Source organism: Castor canadensis, chromosome 12, assembly GCF_047511655.1.
Source record: "Castor canadensis chromosome 12, mCasCan1.hap1v2, whole genome shotgun sequence".
Lineage (NCBI taxonomy): Eukaryota > Metazoa > Chordata > Mammalia > Rodentia > Castoridae > Castor > Castor canadensis.
This window is the reverse complement of record NC_133397.1, coordinates 36,193,428-36,212,428: the sequence shown is the minus strand read 5'-3', so window position 1 is coordinate 36,212,428 and position 19,001 is coordinate 36,193,428. Positions and strand designations below refer to the sequence as shown.

The window sequence follows — 19,001 nt, the reverse complement described above, 5'->3', positions numbered from 1 at the left end:
CCACTGCTCGCCAGGGGGTGGACTTCTTCAGCCCTTCTGTTCTCTCCCCATGAATCTGTGGCCTGAGCCCCAAGATTTTATGGGACAACGTGGGAGAGAGAAAGCCAGGGTATAGGGTTTGGAAGGGAAAAAGGAAAGAGACATCTGAGTGGTTGGTTCTTGAGGACTGAGGAGGCCAGGAGCCTGAGGGAGTGGAGTCACAGTGAGCAAGCACCTGGCCCAGTATAGCTGTTCTTTTCATCTTGGCATAGAAAGATCATTGGTATTGTGACCCTTAGGGTTCACAGCAAACTTAGCTGTATGTCCCCTCTGCATTTTTTGAGTACCTGCTGGGTATCACACAGGTTGCTGAATACAGAGTGAATAAGAAAACAGCGTTCCTTGTGCAGAGATTAGAGCGGAAGGAGCTGGTGTTCAAAGAATAAAGCATTAAGATAATAAGACTAAGGATAACGGTTGCCAAGAGAGGAGGGTGAGGCCTTGTCAGACTGGGGTGGAACATGGAAGACCTTAGAAGGAGGAGGAGTTTGAAGTGGGTCCTGAAGGCAGTTGGTCATTTGCCATGTGGAGCCAGGGAAAGAGTGGCCTCTGCTAAGTGCAGGAGAAGGAAAGAGAGCAATCCAGGGAACTAAGCGTGGGGTACAGCTGGCTACAGAGGAGGTGGGAGAATCATGTGGAGCAGAATCTGCCCCTCAGAGACCCCTGAAGGTCCCACTGGGCTGTGTTGAATTCTTCCTAGGTCCCTGAGGAGGACTTGATCAGTACTGGAGTGTCACATCCAGCTCAGAGGAAGGACTGAGGACTTTGGAAGAACTGGGAGGGAGGATGGGCTGGGAAGAAGGGGAAGCAGCCATCCATGTAGCTGGCTCACCCAGACCATTAACACCAGTTTTACATTCCCAGCTCCTCACAAGGGTCCCTTTGACTAAGCTGTTGTTGGTCCAAGGTTTTTGCCTGCGCTTCAGTGCCCCTGCGGGAGTAAAACAAATACTATGTTCTTGTGTGAAATGGCCAGAGCTGGACTCAACTGTGGGCAATTAGATGCCTGCTTCCTCCTAGACAGGCAAAGAAGGGCTACTGTGCTGGGATTGGGAGGGGGAGACAGAGATCACAGGGCAGGGAGAGACAGTCTCTTAAGCCTACTAGGGAAGGAGAAATTGGGGAGGAGGTGCCAGGGGCCAGAGGTCCTCTGGGTTAGGTGATCTCTCAAGACCTGATAAAAGTCTGAGATACTGCTTGGCTGCAAGAGAATTTTCCTTGCTAGTTATGATTTTGTGGCGCCATCTGCTGGTCACATGTAGATGGACATATACAACGTTTTGTGTGAATTGCACACAAAAAAGCAGATTATTAAAACAGGTAGCACACTGAGATATACATGTTTACAAACAGGTGTGTATGTAACAAACACAGACGCACGATCACATGTAGAAATTCAGTGTGCGGCACCGCTCCTCATCCTTAGCGGGAGTCCAATAAATAAGATCCAATTCTGTAGGTCAGTTTTCTTCCAGGCTTACTTTTCATCAACCTCTCTAGCTGGCTACCCAAGAATGCTCCTATTGATTCTTTTAAGACCAAGCTCAAGTTCAGATGTCACTTTCTCCAGGAAACTACTCCTTCTCTCTCCAGCTAATACTTCCATACTTCTATGACTCTAAGACATTTGTCTTTTTTTTGGTGGTACTGGGGTTTGAACTCTTGCCTTGCACTTGCTAGGCAGGTGCTCTACCATTTGAGCCATGCCTCAACCCTTTTTACTTTAGTTTATTTTCTTGGGCCTTATCTTGCAAGCCTGAATCATTCAACTCTGGATCCTGCTCGCTGTTCTGTTTTTCTTGATTCCTGCCACCTCCACCATGGTGACCCCCTCCTGCAGCCCTTGTACACTTGTGTAGTTGCTTGTGTGGTTAGAAGAAGGAGGCTTTTGAGACTGTTCTGGCCATCTTTTAGTTTTTTGTGTGCAGGCTGTATCTTCCTAAAATGCCTTTTTTTGAGGATGCTATTTCTCTGGCTCAAGAATTCTAGCAGTTCTTGTTGCCTTGCCCAATAAAGTTTGGAAAATGCTAAATCCTTATTTTTCTACTCTTTAGGAAAAGGAGTTATAGTTATAACTAGTAAAAATAATTATAGCTGGTGCCAGTTCTTCTTTATGGACTTGAATGTAATTACAGAGGAGCTGCAGCAGCCATTTTGCAGCCATGAGGGAAAGACCAAGATATTGCTCCTGACCTTATTGAGCAGCTGAACAAATAAATGATACTACTTCTAGATCCATTCTTTATGTGTGAAAAACAAACCTCTGCGTTTAAGCCATTGTGAGTTATGCTTTCTGTTACATGCATGCAGCTGGATGTAATGCTAACTCATGATCTTAAATGTCCCTCCTCCCAGTACGCACAGGATAGAGCCTAATTTACTTAACCTGGTATAGAAGAGCCCTTATGATCTGGCTTCACTCTATATCTAATGTTGCTTCTGATAGTTCCTCTCAGGTCTACTTCCTAGTCCCAACCTCCACCACCTTTGCCTCTATAAACCACAGTGACTTCCCAACTCTTCTCTTTATTCCCACCTCTGGGTTCCTCTAATCCAGTCTTCTCACAGCAGCTAGAGAAATCTTTTTAAAAATCAATCAGCTCAAGCCAGTTGCCTGTGGCTCACACCTGTCATCACAAACTACACAGGAGGCTTATATTGGGAGGATCTTGTTTCCAGGCCGGCCATAGGCAAAAAAGTTGTGAGATCCCATCTCAGCATCCCTAAGTCCTTCAAATGTGTGGAGCTCTTTGCTGCCTCAGGACCTTTGAAGATGCTGTCCATTTTGTCTGGAAGGTGCTTCCTTTTTACATACTATAATGTCTGCCTTTTCTCATTCCTATAGGCTCAGTTTAAAGTTTTCTTCTTCACAGAGGTCTCACCTAACCATTCAACCCAAGATTATCCCTCTTGTCATTCTCTGTTAGAATTTATTTATTTACTTTTTCTCTCTACCCCTCACCCCCTTTTTTTTTCTTTTTGAGGCAGGGTTGCTATGTAGCTTAGATTAGCCTTGAACTCAAGATTCTCCTGCCTCAGACTCCTATGTGCTGGGATTACAAGTATGTACCACCTCATCTGACCTTAATTTTTTTCTTTCTTTCTTGACACTGTTGCCATTTAAAAATTACGTTTGTTTGCCTTTCATAATCTCTGTCTCTCACTCTAGACTGTAGACTGCAGAAGGGAAGTTTATGTGTCTGTTGTGTGTGGCATACCTCTTACAGCCAGAACCTAACAAGTGTATAATAGGTGTGCTGAGGATTGTGAAGGAGTCATCTGAGATTTTACCCTACTTGCAAGTTAACAAGTTAGGTTGCTACAATTTTATGGATGCTGGTGGAAGACAAAAGACTCATGGGTCAAGAGAAAGGCTTTATTACCACATTAGCAGTGACTGTAGAATAAACATATTCACTGGTTCCTTAATTTCTAGCTCCCCCTGGGTGACATCTAGAGGTCTGGGTAACAAATGCACATGTAGTGGGCCACACTCCAGAAGAGGGACCCTGAACTCAGAGAATCGGAATTGTTCGCAATTGGCACTTTACCCATTTGGCCTTTGTTATAGAGGGAGATATTATCTTTATAACACTGAACGTATGCACACCTGTCCTTTGCTCCACAGGGAGACACTGTCTTTCAAGCTGTTTACTATATAAACATCCTTGAAAAGTTAGCCAGGAACAAACTTTTAGTGCTTTGGCTTGTAAGACATGCGGAAATGGGACAGACTTGGGGAGCCCTTGGCTCACCTGGGCTTTCTGCTTGGAGGCACCTTACAGAGCAAGCTTGGGGAAGGTGAACTCCATCAGACCTGGAGTTCTCATTTAGTGGAAGTGCTAGAGATTGGAGGCAGCTGTGGACCGAGTGCTGGAGAGGAGAGGGCTATGCAGAAGAGGAGCTCAGGTCATTTGCATGGGGTTTCCTTGAATTTCAGCCAAATAGTAAGCTGTGCATGTGTGGGGTAAGATTCCACTAAGCCAGGCAAAGAACAATGACTGGAAAAACAAGAACCAGGAAGTTGGAGGCTGACCAATTTCCAGAGCTTACATTAGTTTGGGAGATGTTCAAGCTCCAACTGGCCAGCGAGTAGAGGGACACTGTTATGTACATAGAACATTCAGTAGAAATCTTTAGTAGTCGGATGTCTTTGGGTTGCCAGAACAAAAGGTGAGGGTAGCAGCATGGTTGGGTTCTGGTGAGAGCCCTCTTCTGGGTTGCAGGTTGCCTTCTTGTATGTATCCTCATTGAGCAGAAAGAGAGCTAGAGAGCTAATTTATAATGGCACTAATCCAATTCATGAGGGCTCTACACTCATGACCCAGTTACATTCCAAATGTTCTGTCCTCTAATATCACATTTGGAATTAGGATTTCAACATATACTTTTTTTTTTTTTTGGTGGTGTTGCTGGGGATTGAACCCAGGGCCTTGTGCTTGCTAGGCAAATGCTCACCCACTGAGCTATATTCCCAGCCCTTCAACATATGAATTTTGGGAACACAAATATTCCGTCCACTGCACAGGGTAATGGCCTTAGGGTAAAGATACTCTAGATGAGAGTTTTCCAACATTGGCACTGTTGATATTTGTGTGTTGGGGGGAGTTATTTGTGTGGGGACTGGCATGTGTATTATGGGATGTTTAGCAGCATCCCCAGCCTCTACCACTGGATAGTACCAATAGCACCTCCTAGTTATGACAATCAAATGTCTCCAGACATTGCCAATATCTTAGGGTGAGTGGGGGAAACACCAATCCTGATTTAGAGCCACACTGCCGCAGGCTTCCTTTAAGCTGGGAGACAAGCCTTGAAAGCATTTGGCTTCCCTATAAATAACTCAACTTCCTGACCCATTCCTGCTCCTGCCCCCAGTGTCAGCACTCTTCAGAAAAGACAACAAAATTCAGACACTCAACAGTGTAACAGTGTACACAGTGTTCGCAATGTACAGCTGTATCCCATCAGAAATTACTGAGCCTGCTAAGAACCAGGAAACTATAACCTGTACCAGGAGAATATCAATTACAAGAAGCAGATCTATAAATGTCTAACCTGGAATTAGCATACAAGCACTTTAAAAGAGCTGTTAGAAAGATGTTCAGGTATTTAAGGGAAAAGAACAAAATAATTGTATTTTTCTTTTCCTTTTCTTTCCTTTCCTTCCCCTCCACCCCTTATCTCTTTCTTTCTTTCGAGATGGGTCTGGCTAGCTTTGAACTTCTTTTTTTTTTTTTTTCTGTACTAGAGCCACTCCACCAACCCTTTTCTGTGAAGAGTTTTTTTTGAGATAGGGTCTCACCAACTATTCGCCCTGGTTGGCTTCGAACCATGATCCTCCTGATCTCTGCCTCCTGGGTAGCTAGGATTACAGGTGTGAGCCATTGATGCCTGGCTAGCCTCAAACTCTTGATTTTCCTCCTCAACCTCCCAAGTACTGGGATTACAGACATGTCGCATCATGCTGGACTCAAAGTATTATTTTTTTTATAGAACTAATGAATACGATATCTGAAATGAAATATTCACAAAATGGGCTTACCAGCATGCTGATCAGACATTGCAGAAGAAAATATCTGTAAACATGAACATAAAATGAAAAAACATCTCCAAAACAAAACCCCCAGACTGAGAAAATATCAGCGGTCTAACAAAGTATGTAACTAGGGTTCCAGAAAGAAAAAGACAGTGAGGCAGCAGAAACATAATAGACAAAATAGAGTCTGAAAAAAATTTCCAGCTTCATGAAAGCTATAAACTCAAAATATCCAAGAAATCCCATGCCATATAAACACAAAGAAAACCACATCAAGATGTATTACATAAAATTGCTAAAACCTATTGATGGAGAGAAAAATAGTAAATGCAAGCAGCAGAAGTAAACATATTACTTACAGAAAATGAATAGTAACTTTCACGGGCAATAGTGACAGCCAGAAGATGCTCTTTGCTTTCTGTCCACTATGAGGTGAGCTGCTTTGCTTCTCTATCTGGTCCTCGCCATGAGGACCAGAGGCTTTTATTCAACCCCCTGGCAATGGAGCTAGCTGACCATGGACTGCAACTTGTGAAACTATGGAGACACTGGGGTATTGAGAATTTAACCACCATGTTTCTTAAAGAGCCTGTGGGTCTTTCCATGCTCAAGTGCGGAGGAAGAAGACAAACCTGTATGAAGCCAGTTGAGGGAAATTCTCCATGAACGTACGTCAGAATGATGATGACCGATCAAATCCTTCTGAAACTGGGAAGTAGTCAAGATGATGTCCCACTAGGTGATGGAGAAGCAGCCTAACAGGTTATTCTTGTTCAAGTTAATCCAGGTGAGACTTTCACAATAAGAGCAGAGGAAGGAATACTTCAGTTCTGCGTTCAGGGACCTAGTGAAGTTCCCATGATGTCACCCATGTTCTCCAGGTTATATCTCACAGGCGATTACAGACAGTACTGGAGTCCTCTGGGTGGTAGTTACTCCTCATTCACCTGAGTGTTATTCCCCCAAGTTACTCCTCAGCCATGTCTTCAACCCATCACTCCTCCCTAACCTGACTGACCACTGCATTTTAATCATAGCTCACACGTGGTTTACTACCCACATTTTACTGGACCTGGAGATAGGCCCCCTCAGTTTTTTCATTGGCATCACCTGCCACCCCCCCCAATACAGGACAAGCAAGAAATTACTACCATATGAAATGTCAAGCTACATTATTCTAGAAGACCAGTCGTACAAGCCTGCACACAAAAAACTGGAAGACGACCATATTGATGGCCAGAACAGTCTCAATACCCTCCTTCTAATCACACAAGCAACTACACAAGTGTACAAGGGCTATAGGAAGGGTCACAGTGGTGGGAGGTGGTAGTGGAGATGGGCCAGGAAACAAGAAAATAGAACAGCAAGCAAGTAGCTGTCCAAAGTTGAATGATTCAGGCTTATAAGAAAAGACTCAAGATATTTGTCAGAAAGGGTGACTTATCAAGACAGGAACCTCCTAAAGGAACCATCTTTTACATAAAAACATTAATGCATGGTGGTTGGTTTTTCTGTTAGGAACAATTGGTCAGACTGTTTTGATCTGTTTCTTAGTAAGGAAAGACTATTGTTTCATTTATTTTTCATTAATACTTCATGGCAGAAATATTACTCTTTCATTACACGTGCTATGAAACTTTCTACTAGGCTAAGTAACAAGTATCTGAAAGGGTTTTCACCTTAGCCTACTTCTGTTGTTTCACTCTAAATAAATACAGAAGAAATCTAAAGTTGAAAAAATTTTCTAAGAAGTGTAGGGATAGTATAAATCTCAAAAATAATCATACCTCATAAAACCAGGTACATTATTTTCACACTGTAGTGAACACTATCATTCGTAACAGGAATATATTTATCCTTATTTTTAGGCATCAGGTATGTTTAATACTACCTTTGGCATCTTGAGTGACATATTCAGATACCAAAGACCCAGAGTGAGATGGAAGATCCAGGCTCACCACATCCAGGTAGAGAGATGCCAGGTTAGAAGGGCATGAGTTTTTTGTAGATTAATTATGTGACTATAGATCAGTGGATGTAGAGAGGAAGGCATGTATGTTTTTAATGAAGTTTTTAGAGATTTAGAGGTAACCTACTTTGAAGCCATAAGAGTAAAAACCAGGTTTCTTTATACAGGCATATAGAAAATGTGAAACAAAAGAAGGTAACATTTTGGATGCAATTGGAAGCTATCATATTAAGTGAAGTAAGCCAGGCTCAGAAAAACAAAGGCCACATGTTTTCTCTTGTATGTGGAAGGTAGACACAATACAAATACAAGCACTATTATGAAAAATGGGTCATGCTAAGGGGAGGTCACTAATGGGAGAGGGAGGGTAAAAGAAGAAAGCTAAGAAGGTGAATATGGTTGATGTACTTTCTATGCAAGAATGAATATAGAAATTTTAAATCTGCTGAAATCACCATAAAAAAGGACTAAGGTAGAAAGGAGAAAAATAGAGGGGATGAACCAATTCAGGTTATAATACATATATACATGAAAATGTCACAAGGAGACTGTCTGGATATCTTAAATACACAAAAATGTCTTTTTTCAAAAATGAAGGACAGGAAGGTAAAACAGGTCCTGTCTGAGGGGTGGTGCCAGTGTTGGTGGGGAGGATATAAGAAAAGGGTGAAGAAGGCTGAGTGTAGTGGAAATATTATATACTCATGTATGAAAATGGAAAAATGAGACTGTTGAAACTATTTCAGGAATGGGGGGGTAAAGGAGAACGATGGAGTTGGTGAACCCATCTATGATATATTGTAAGAACTTTTGTAAATGTCACAATGTACCCCAGTACAATGATCTGATGATGATGATGATGACAAGGTGGTGATGGTAATATTTTGATGAAGTATGTGAATTTCCAGATACAAATGACTGGGAAACAAAGATATGAACAACTGTCGGAGGGAAGGGAAGAACTGATTAGGACACTCATTAAACTCACAGATTTCCTTATTGTGTTTCATCCAGGTAGAAACAGGGACTGTCTGTGAGAACGAGTTTGTGAAGGAGGAAGGTGGAGGCTTGGCATATTTTCTTGTCTAGGAAAGAAGGGTCCCAGCAGAGAGAGGAAAATTTTGTGAAACCAGTCATTGGCATCAACTTTTCCTCCTGTGTTATTTACAATGAGTGAATTGTAGCATAAGGAAGGGGAAAAGTAAGATACAGTGAATAGTGAATGTGTTATGGGTTCTTTTAGTTTTTAATTTCTCTATTGTTTTCTGTATCCATATTTTATGCAGCTGTATGTTATCCTTATAATTACTAAACAAAACAAACAAGTATCATATAAAAGACACTCAAAGTTCAAGAGACTTTAAACAGCTCCTTGGGGGCGGGCAGCAGTGGGGAGAAATGATCTAAACAATGTACGCACATGTGAATAAATGAATAATAAAACAAAATTAAAAAAAAAAAGAAATGATGATAGATGGGGAGGTATTGGGTGAATGAAGGACTAAATTCCTGAAGTTGTACTTGCTGCTATTCATCCCTGCAAATAAGTTGGTTAAAGAATGGAAGTTAGCTGTTTTATGAAATTCAGAATAATACATACAGCATTTTGAGCCAAAAAGAATACATCTCCCAAATAAATACTTTAATGGATAAAAAAAAATAAACAGCTCTTAAGGGCAAGTTCTCTGTTGTCACATAAAATAACTTTTTGGGGAGTGGGGCAGGGACCTCGTTGTATTGCCCAAGCTGCTCTTGAATTCCTGGGCTCAAGTGATCCCACACTAGCTGGGATTACAGGCATTTATCTCTATACCTGGTATTAAAACAATTTTAATCAAATGATACTATGGTTTCTAAATTTGGGATTAGTATTATTTTTATTCATTTTTTTTGTAGTACTGGAGTTTGAACTCAGGGCCTCACATTGCTAGGCAAGTGCTGTACTACTTGAGCCACACCCCCAGCCCTTTTTGCTTTAGTTGTTTTTCGGCTGAGTCTTTGCCTTTGCCAAAGAGCTGACCCTGGCTCTCCATCCCTCTACCTCTGTCTCCCAAATAGGAGACTCTGCCTGGCCTAGTTTATTACTTTAAAAAAACATTTTGTGTTTGATTGACATATAATATTTGTACATGCTTATGAGGTAAAGTGTAACATTTTGATTCGTGTATATAATAGGTAGTTTATTAGCAATGTTCCAGTTTAACCATAGGAATGTAAGAGAATTCATACAGAAAAATTAGGAATAGGTTGTCCTAAGGAGAATTTTCACCCATAGAAAAGCAAAAAAGAAGCTATAAGTTGTCTAGAGAGCTTACGAATTTCAAAGTACTTTGGTTATTTAATTTGTCCTTTAATAATATTTTACCCTGCATTGCACTGAAAACAATTAAAGGTAGGTAAGAAAAATTTAAGCAAAAATTAAGGAGCAAAAATGTAATAAGGCAAGAGAAACAAGATGGAGCAGGGCTGAAGTTATGGATTCACTTTGGAAAAAGCAAATACCGTTGTCTATGTGCAGCTAATTCACAATTGATATTCCCACATGTGTCAGCTGCTCTGCATTCTCGCAGTTGTAAGAAAAGAGCTGGGTTGGCATTGACATCTATACTGAAATATTTGCTGACATGTATGTTTACAAGCATTTTGGCATTTTAGCTTATATGAAAGAATGTGTGTAATTATTTTGAGCACTGTAAGCCCTTGACTGTTGAATAGAAAATACTGTTTTGCTGGGTAGCAGTGAGATCACTTTTGCTACAGGCTTCAGATTTTGGTGAGCACGTGTTTCCTGATGAGAAGGGGAAGAATGAAGTCAGCCTGGGCTTGGTTGTTTGCTCCTTTTTTCAATGGGTTATTTGCCTTCTCAAAAATCCCTCTAGAAAACAAATCAGATAGGGCATTATTTTATGCACACTAGGTCATTTCAGTAAGGATCTGAGTGTGTTTACCTGTGGGATTAAAAAAAGTATGTTACCTGTTTGCCCAAGTGAGTTGAAGATTGCCACATGAATCTTTTTTCTTTTTTAGTACTGGGGTTTGAACTCAGGGCTTTCACCTTGAGCCACTCTACTAGCCCTATTTTTGTGATGTTTTTTTTTCCAGCTAGGGTCTCATGAACTATTTACCTGGGCTGGCTTTGAACTGTGATCCCCATGATCTCTGCCTCCTGTATAGCTAGGATTACAGGCTTGAGCCACTGGTGCCTGGCTCTGCATGAATCTTTATAGATGCTTTATTCCTAGTTGCCAAAACTTAGAAGCAACCAAGATGGCCTTCAGTAGTGAGTGGGTAAACTGTGGAATATCCAGACAATGGAATACCATTCAGTGCTAAGGAGAAATGAGCCTGCCCACCAGCTATGAAAGACATGGAGGATCCTAAATTCATCCCACTAAGTGAAAGAAGCCAATGGAAAGGCTATATCCTGTAGGATTCCAACTAGGTGACATTCTGGAAAAGACAGACTGTGGAGGCACTGAAAAGATCAGATTGCCAGGGTTAGGAGGGAGGGGAAGAGGGATGAATAGCTAGAATATAGAAGATTTTTAGGACAATGAAACTATTCTGTATGACATTATAATGGGAGATACATGTCATTATATATACAAACCCACAGAAAGTACAACACTAAGAGTGAGCCTTATCGTAAACTGTGGGCTTTGGATGGTGAGTTCACCACAGATGAACCTTGTGGTGAGGGGCATTAACAGATGGTTAGGCTATACATTAGGAGGGGTAGCATATGTGGGAGCTCTGTACCTTCTGCTCAATCTTGCTGTGAACATAAAACTGCCTAAAAATTAAGTCCTAATCAATAATAATAAATCAGTGTTAGAGGGGGGAAAAAGAGGAAAGACAAATGACAGTAGAATGATATCTTTAAAGAGCTACAAGAAATGTATCAAGAATTTTATCCAGCCACAAAGAAGAATTTTGACATTTGAAGATAAATGGATTTAACTGGAGAACATCATCTTAAGTGAAGTTAGCCAGGTTCAGAAAACCAAAGGCTGCATGTTTTCTCTCATATATGGAATATAGACCGAATACAAATACAGCAATATTATGAAAAACAGGTCATGCTAAGGGGAGGTTACATACAGAGGGGGAGGGTAAAAGAAAGAACCTAAGAAGGTGAATATGGTTGATGTACTTTCTATACAAGAATGAATATAGAATTTTTAAACCTGTTGAGATCATCATAAAAAAGGACTGAGGTCGAAAGGAGAAAAATAGAGGGGATGAACCAATTCAGGTTATAATACATATATACATGAAAATGTCACAAGGAGACTGTCTGGATATCTTAAACACACAAAAATGTCTTTTTTCAAAAATGAAGGACAGGAAGGTAAAACAGGTCCTGTCTGAGGGGTGGTGCCAGTGTTGGTGGGGAGGATATAAGAAAAGGGTGAAGAAGGCTGAGTGTAGTGGAAATATTATATACTCATGTATGAAAATGGAAAAATGAGACTGTTGAAACAATTCCAGGAATGGGGGGGAGGGGGAATAAAGGAGAACGATGGAGGGAATAAATTCAACTATGATATATTTGAAGAACTTTTCTAAATGCCTCAATGTATCCCCAGAACAATAATTTTAAAAAGTGAAAAAAAAAAAAGAAAAAGGAAAACAATGTCTAGCTAGAATTCTAAATTCAGCAAAAAATATCCTTCAAAATGACAGTGTGGGGCTGGGGATGTAGCTCAGTTGGTAGAATGCTTGCCTAGCAGGCATGAAGCTGTGGGCTTGACCCCAGTGTCCAGTTCCCAGTGAAATAAAGGCATTTTCAGAACAACAAAAGCCCAGCATAATGATACAAAGGAAATGTTAGCACATCCTTGAAGTTGGGAGAAAAGGATACCAGATGGAAACTTTGACATACTCCAAGGAATCAATCAGCCAAGCTAACAAAAGAAGAACTGAAAAAAGCCAACTAGTGCTATGCCTATTAAGAAATTAGATTTATAATTTAAAACTTCCCTATGAAGAGAGCCCAGGGCTTCTCTGGTGAAATTTGTCAAACATTTAAAGAAGAAGTAATACCATGTGCCACAAGCTTTTTCAGGAAAATAGAAGAGGAATCACTTTCTAGCTAATTTAATAAGGCTAGAGTAGGGTTGACAAACATTTCAGGCTGCTTTGGGCTCCTTCTCCTTTACAAGCCTGGCAGTTATAAACACTCTTCTTAGCTCGAAGGCCAGACACAAACTGAGCGAGGGCCAGACTGACCTCATGGCCACAGTGTGCCAGTCCCTGGGCTGAAGCATTGGTGAGGGATACAGAATTTGCTAAGGATGTGAGGTGGTAGAGAAGAGGTGACATCTCACAAAACAACAATCTAATAAATATTCTCATCAGTCACTTAATTTTCAAGTATTTTGGGGAAATACTTGGTAATTTCTAGTTTAACTCTATTTTGTTCAGAAAACATACTTCGTGTAATTTAAATTCCTTTTTTCGGGGGAAGTATAGGGTTTTGAATGCAGGGCCTCGTGCTTGTAGGCAGATGCTCTCCCTTGAGCCACTTCACTGGTCTGATAATTTAAATCCTTTTGAGACCATTGAGACTTGTTTTAGATTGTAACATACGGCTCCTCTTGGTGAATACTTCATGTGCACACTTTGGATGAGTGTTCTATAAATTCAGTTAGGTGAAGTTCATTGATGGTGATGGTAAGTCCTTGGAGATTTTCTGTCTACTTGTTTTATAACTTAAGTATAGCCTCCTTCTATACTTGTAGATTTGTCTGCTTCTCCTTTCAGCTGCATTAGTTTTTGCCTCATGTATTTGGAAGCTCTGTTATTAGGTGTGACAAATTTAGGATTCTTGTGTCTTCTTGGTGAATTGACCAATGTCCTTCATCGTTGGTAATATTTCTTGTTCTGAAGTCTACAATTAATTAGCTATTACAGTTTTTGATTAGTGTTTGCATTGTATATCTTTTTTCATCCTTTGCTTTTAATCTATGTATATATTTACACTTAAAGTTTCTTGTAGACAACATTGGGTCTTGTTTTCTTATCCAATATGATAATCTCTTTTAAATGGATTGTTTAGACTTTAGATGGATCAAGATTGAACATCTTACTTATTCTATCTGTGCTTGGTCAATTTTTCGTCTTTTTTCTGCCTGCTTTTAGATTAACTGAAAATTTATCATTTGTTTTTGTCTGCACTATTGGATTATTATTTATGTTATAACTTTTCCATGTTGTGCTAGGACTTAGTTAGTACGTATTTAATTAGCTACAGTCCATCTCCAAATAATATACTCTTTCATGTGTAATTCTCTTTCCTCCCTGCTTTTAGACTACTGTCATCCATTTTAGTGTTATGTTATAAGCCTACAGGCTTTTCTACTATTTTTGCTTTAGATAGTTAATTATCTTTGAGAATGATTGAAAATAAGAAAAAAATTTGTGTTTAATTTTTTCTGGAGGTCTCAATTTCTTTGTATAGATCCAAATTTCTGTTTGGTGCCATATTTCCTTCTGTCTGGAGAGCTTGCTTTAACATTTCTAATCAGGGAGAACTACTGATATTTTATTCTCTCCATTTTTGTTTTTATAAATTTTTAAAATTTCTCCTTAATGTTTGAAAATATTTCATTGTGTATGGAATTCTGGAATGACAGTCTCCCCTTCTTTAAAACAGGTTACTCCTTTCTCTTCTGGCTTATATAGTCTCTGATGAGAATTCTACTGAAGTTCTTATTCTTTATTCCTCTGTGTATAAACTATTTTTATCTTTAGTTTTCAGTAGATTGAATATAATGTGTGTAGGTGTATTCTGATTTTAAAAAAATTCTGCTTGGTATTCTCTGATTTTCCTGGTTCCATGGTTTGGTAAATTTAATTATTTTAGAAAATTCTCAGACATTTCTGTCTCTCTCTCTCTCTCTTTGCAGCACTGGGGTTTGAACTCAGAGTCTTCACCTTGAGCCACTTCACCAGACCTTTTTGTGATTAGTTTTTTCAAGATAGGATCTCACAAAGTGTGTGCCTGATTTGGCTTTAAGCTGTGATCCTCCTGATCTCTGCCACCCGAGTAGCTAGTATTACAGGTGTGAACCACTGGTGCATGGCTTCAAATATTTCTTATTTCCTGTTCTTTCTTTCTTTTGGAATTCCAATGACAAATATATTAAACTTTTTATAATAAATTTGGGACATTTGATACTTCCCATGGCTCTTGTATGCTATATTATTTTTAAAACTTTCAGTCTTTTGTCTCAGTTTGTGTAATTTCTGTTGACCTTTCTTTAAGATCATTGATTCTTCCTTTGGCCACAAGTCTACTGGTAAGCCTATTGAAAACATTCTTCTTTTACTTTGGATTTATTTCTAGCATTTCCCTTTGACTATTTCTTATAGTTTCTGTATCTCTGCTGCAATCGTTCATATCTTCATTCATGTTACCCATCTTTTTTACTATAGTATTTAACATAATAATCAAGGCTCTTTTATTTATTTATTTATTTATTTATTGGTGGCACTGGGGTTTGAACTCAGGGCTTCATGCTCAAGGCTATTTTAATTCCCTGTCTGTCTGATAATTCTGATATCTGTATTATCTGTCAATTTGTTGATTGCTTCATCTCTTTACAAAGTCATTCATTTCTTCCTTCATTCTTAGGTGTGTCTTATATATTTTTAAATTGAATGCCAAGTATCCTATGTAGAATAGTAGAGATGGAGGTAAATAATTTCAATTCATTTTATTCCTTTAAAAAAATTTTTTTTGGTGGCACTGGGGTTTGAACTCAGGGACTCGCACTTGCTAGCCAGGCGCTCTACCACTTGAGCCACTCCGCCAGCCCTCAATTCATTTTAATGGGAATATCTTTGCTTTAATTTCCTTAAGCATTACAGTTGTGTTTAGGGTATTAGCTATTTCAAAGGTTTTCCTCAATGTTCTTGATCCACTTTCAGCTTTCAGGATGCCCCATTGGCCTGGGTCTAGAGGTATCTCTCTCCATACTTGTTCTCCACAAAGTGGACTTCTATTGCCTGTTTACTCTATTGCCCTGGCCTAGCAGCAGTGTCAGGCAGGACACTCAAGGCCAAGGACTTAACTTTGGGTCTCAGAGGTGTGGCTTTCTCAATGATCCTGCTCCTCCCCCAGCTGTAGTAGACCTCTGATGGTCTGGTCTGGTTCAGATTGTTTTTCTACCACTATCCCAGGAGTGTGCAATTTTATTTTCATCTTTTTTCCTTTCCGATGGGTCTTTTTACCTATGCCCTAAAAATAAGAGTATGCTTTCCTTTCCCAGCAACTTAAGGCTTTTTGTCCACAGAGATAAAGGGTTTGGGTGGGTTCTCTGCTTTTTCTGTGGCATCAAATGCTGTTAAGGAAGGATTTCGCATGTCTACTGCGCTACCTGGAATTGTTCTCGTGTGTCTGAGGGAGGTCCATGGGGAAGAGCTCTGAATGGTGCAAACTCCCCTTGCTTTGTGTTTCCCAGAAGTTGTCAGCTCTTCCTCTAAGCCTTTGGCAATTTGTCAAACATTTTAATTGAATTCTTAGTTGCTTGCATGGTGTTTGACATTTCTTCCTCCTCTGCTCTGCTGCGGGTGATCTGGTGTTTGCACCCATCTCTCCGCTGTGGATACCTGTCTTTCCTTAGATTTCAGGCTATTTGTTTGCATTGCAACCTCAGCTTCCTGACAAGTTCAAGAGAAGTTAGGGCTTTTGTAAATTATCCAGTTTTTTTCTAGTTATTCATGTTGGAACTTGGCTCTTTCTAGCACTCTACATCCTAGGCAGGATAACCGATCCCGTTAGACATCTATGCTCTCCTTTCAAATCCTGGCCTTCCTCCTTTCTACTGTCCTCCTACCAGTGGCTGCTCCTTCCCTGTCCTTCCTCCTTTCTGTCTTCAGTCTCTCTTCCCTACCTCACAATGTGCACATCCCCCAATTAAACAGAAGCCTGCTCCTTATTGCTATCCTCTGTCACTTGAGCATCGGTTGTTCCCCCCACGCCCCCAACCGTGGTCTGACTCTCACCATCAGAGCACTCCATCGGAGTGATCATTCATCCACTACTAACCCTGAGAGGAGTGCTGAGAACTGCAGCTTTCTCCTCTGTCACACACATCTGTGATGTCGCCTGGGACTGACCTTGAAGCTTCCTTGCCCACAAAGTCAGGACTGTTGGATGGGCTTTTGCCTTCTATTTTAGTTTTTAAGTGCTTTGCTTCAGACACATGGAAGAGATCCACTGATGTTTCTAGTTGTTTTATTAGAGAAAGGGTTGTGGATATGTGTGTGTTTCAACATAGCATTTTAATTAATCTACCAATTTTTCTTCTTTCTTTCTTTTTTTTTTTTTCAGTTCTGAAGATTAAATCCAGGGCTTTGTACATGTTAGACCAGCACTCTACCACTGAGCTGCATCCCCGCCCCCAACTTCTCTTTTGCTATGATTGATCTTGTATTAATAACTTAAGGTCACATATAGCCTATCTATTTGCAGTAAGTGTTTTTGGGGAAGCTGACTCTATTCTGCTGTGCTAAGAATAGTGGGTTCAAGGATGAAATATCATAAGTTTTCTAGGAGGAGCGATGAAGAAAAATGTGGGACCATGGTCACTTCCTTATTACTGAGAAGGTGGGGGCAGGGCTGTGGGCAGCCTCTCATGGTGTCCTGAAGGGGAAAAGGACTAGGTGCTAGGTGTAGTTCCATGCCATTCCAGAAGGAGGCTTTTAAGGCTGGGAAGTATTGTAACGGCCCTCAACTTTGCCCTGGGGGAACATTTTTTAAATTACTGAAAAGAAGGGACTCTGATGAAATTGAAAGAATTAGATCACCCTTTGGAAAATTAATGAAGAGAGCCATAAACTCTGGGGAGAGGGGGTGTCTTTTCCTTCCTCAGTAAGAACTGCAGCATTGGTGGTAGTGCCAGCTTGTGTCACTTAGGGTGCAAGCAGAGAATGGTGTGTTGGAGCAAGAGGAAATCTTTAATTACTTCTGAGCCACTGGAATGGCACTGATGGGAGATGCTCAGAGATGTTCCTTTTTCCTTAGGCACCCTCCTTGGCTGTGACAGCCTCAGAATGCCCAAATAGAATGGGTGAAGGGCCTGTCTGGGGAGTAACATAGTGACTGCCATGCATCTGGTTTGCTTAGCGAATGAACTGTTTGTACTCAGTTGGCATGCTCTTGTGAGATGGCTTTGGGGTACTGCCACTGACCCCAGGCAATTTTAATAGTGAAAACAAAACATGGAACATGGAACTATGATGGCCCACACCAAATACATAAGCTATTATTAACGCAACTGACAGAGCAGCTGTGCTCCTGTGGACCAATCCTCTCAGTGCTGGAGCTTACTGCCCTGTGAAGTGGCAGCGAGTATGCTGACACTGTACTATAATTGACAGTGGAGGAAGCAAGATGAACTCCAGCTGGGGGAAGCTCCCTGGTGAGTGTTCCATTAGGAGGTACATTCCACCAAGTAGGGACTCTTGCCAAGTTTCTTCATGGCTGTGATATTCTTGTGACTAGAGGAGTGCCTGACACACAGTAGGAACACAAGCATTTGTTGAACCAGTGAAGCTGGAGTGACCAACATTATAAAACCATTACTCCTTTTATACTGCAGGTACAATTCCATTTTCTCTGTTTTATATGCTTGGTTTGAATGTTGGACTTTAAAAAAGTCTGCAGCTGGACATGGAGTTGTCCAGCTGTGACCCCAGCTACACAAGAGGTAGAAGAAGTAGGAGGCTTGTGGGCTGAGGCCAGCATGGAATAAAGCATAAGAGCCTATCTGAAAAGCAAGCTAAAAGCAAAAGGACTAGGAGTGTGGTTCAAGTAGTGGAGCACTTGCCTAGCAAGTGCAAGACACTGAGTTCAGACCCCCAGTACCACCAGAAAAAAATGTCTGACTTCAGTTGTAATGTAAGCCAAGGGTAGAGAATAGGAAGAGGAGGCACTCATCTGGCAATGAGAAGATATGATGAAGAAGCAAATCTTACATCCCAAAATATCCCTTCAGTGCTCACTATCAAGGGTGGGTCAATCCAATTTCACAAAAATATGATTTCTTGACTGTATGTAATGGCCAATACATACAATACAATAAGATGATTCCCCCACCCTATTTCTGTACATGTTTTAAGCAAAACTCCACATACAATTTCACATGACGAGCAATTTCTCACATCAAAACTTCACTTGCTTCCTCCCCACAGGGCTAGCTGCTTTCCAGGACAAAGCATTGGGTTCAAAGTCAGGGAGAAGAGGGGCCGAGCCCAGGCCAAGGCAGGCAGGGTAAGTGACTATAATGATCGAGGACCTGAGAGCTGGATGGCAGGATCACTGAAGGGGTGGTTCAGCACAGGACCACGGGATCTGCATCTTCCAGCCTCTTGCTCCACTCCTGAGGCAGTACAGAAAGCTGGGGCTGATCTTTGTGTTGCTAGGGGCTGCATTGTATGCTGAGG

At 40.8% G+C, this 19,001-nt stretch overlaps 1 pseudogene; it reads left to right on the top strand.

Moving 5' to 3' along the window:
- The first annotated feature begins 6,256 nt into the window (after window positions 1–6,256).
- On the top strand, window positions 6,257–7,373 carry LOC141414719 (fibronectin type III domain-containing protein 3B pseudogene; annotated as a pseudogene).
- The last annotated feature ends 11,628 nt before the right edge of the window (window positions 7,374–19,001 follow it).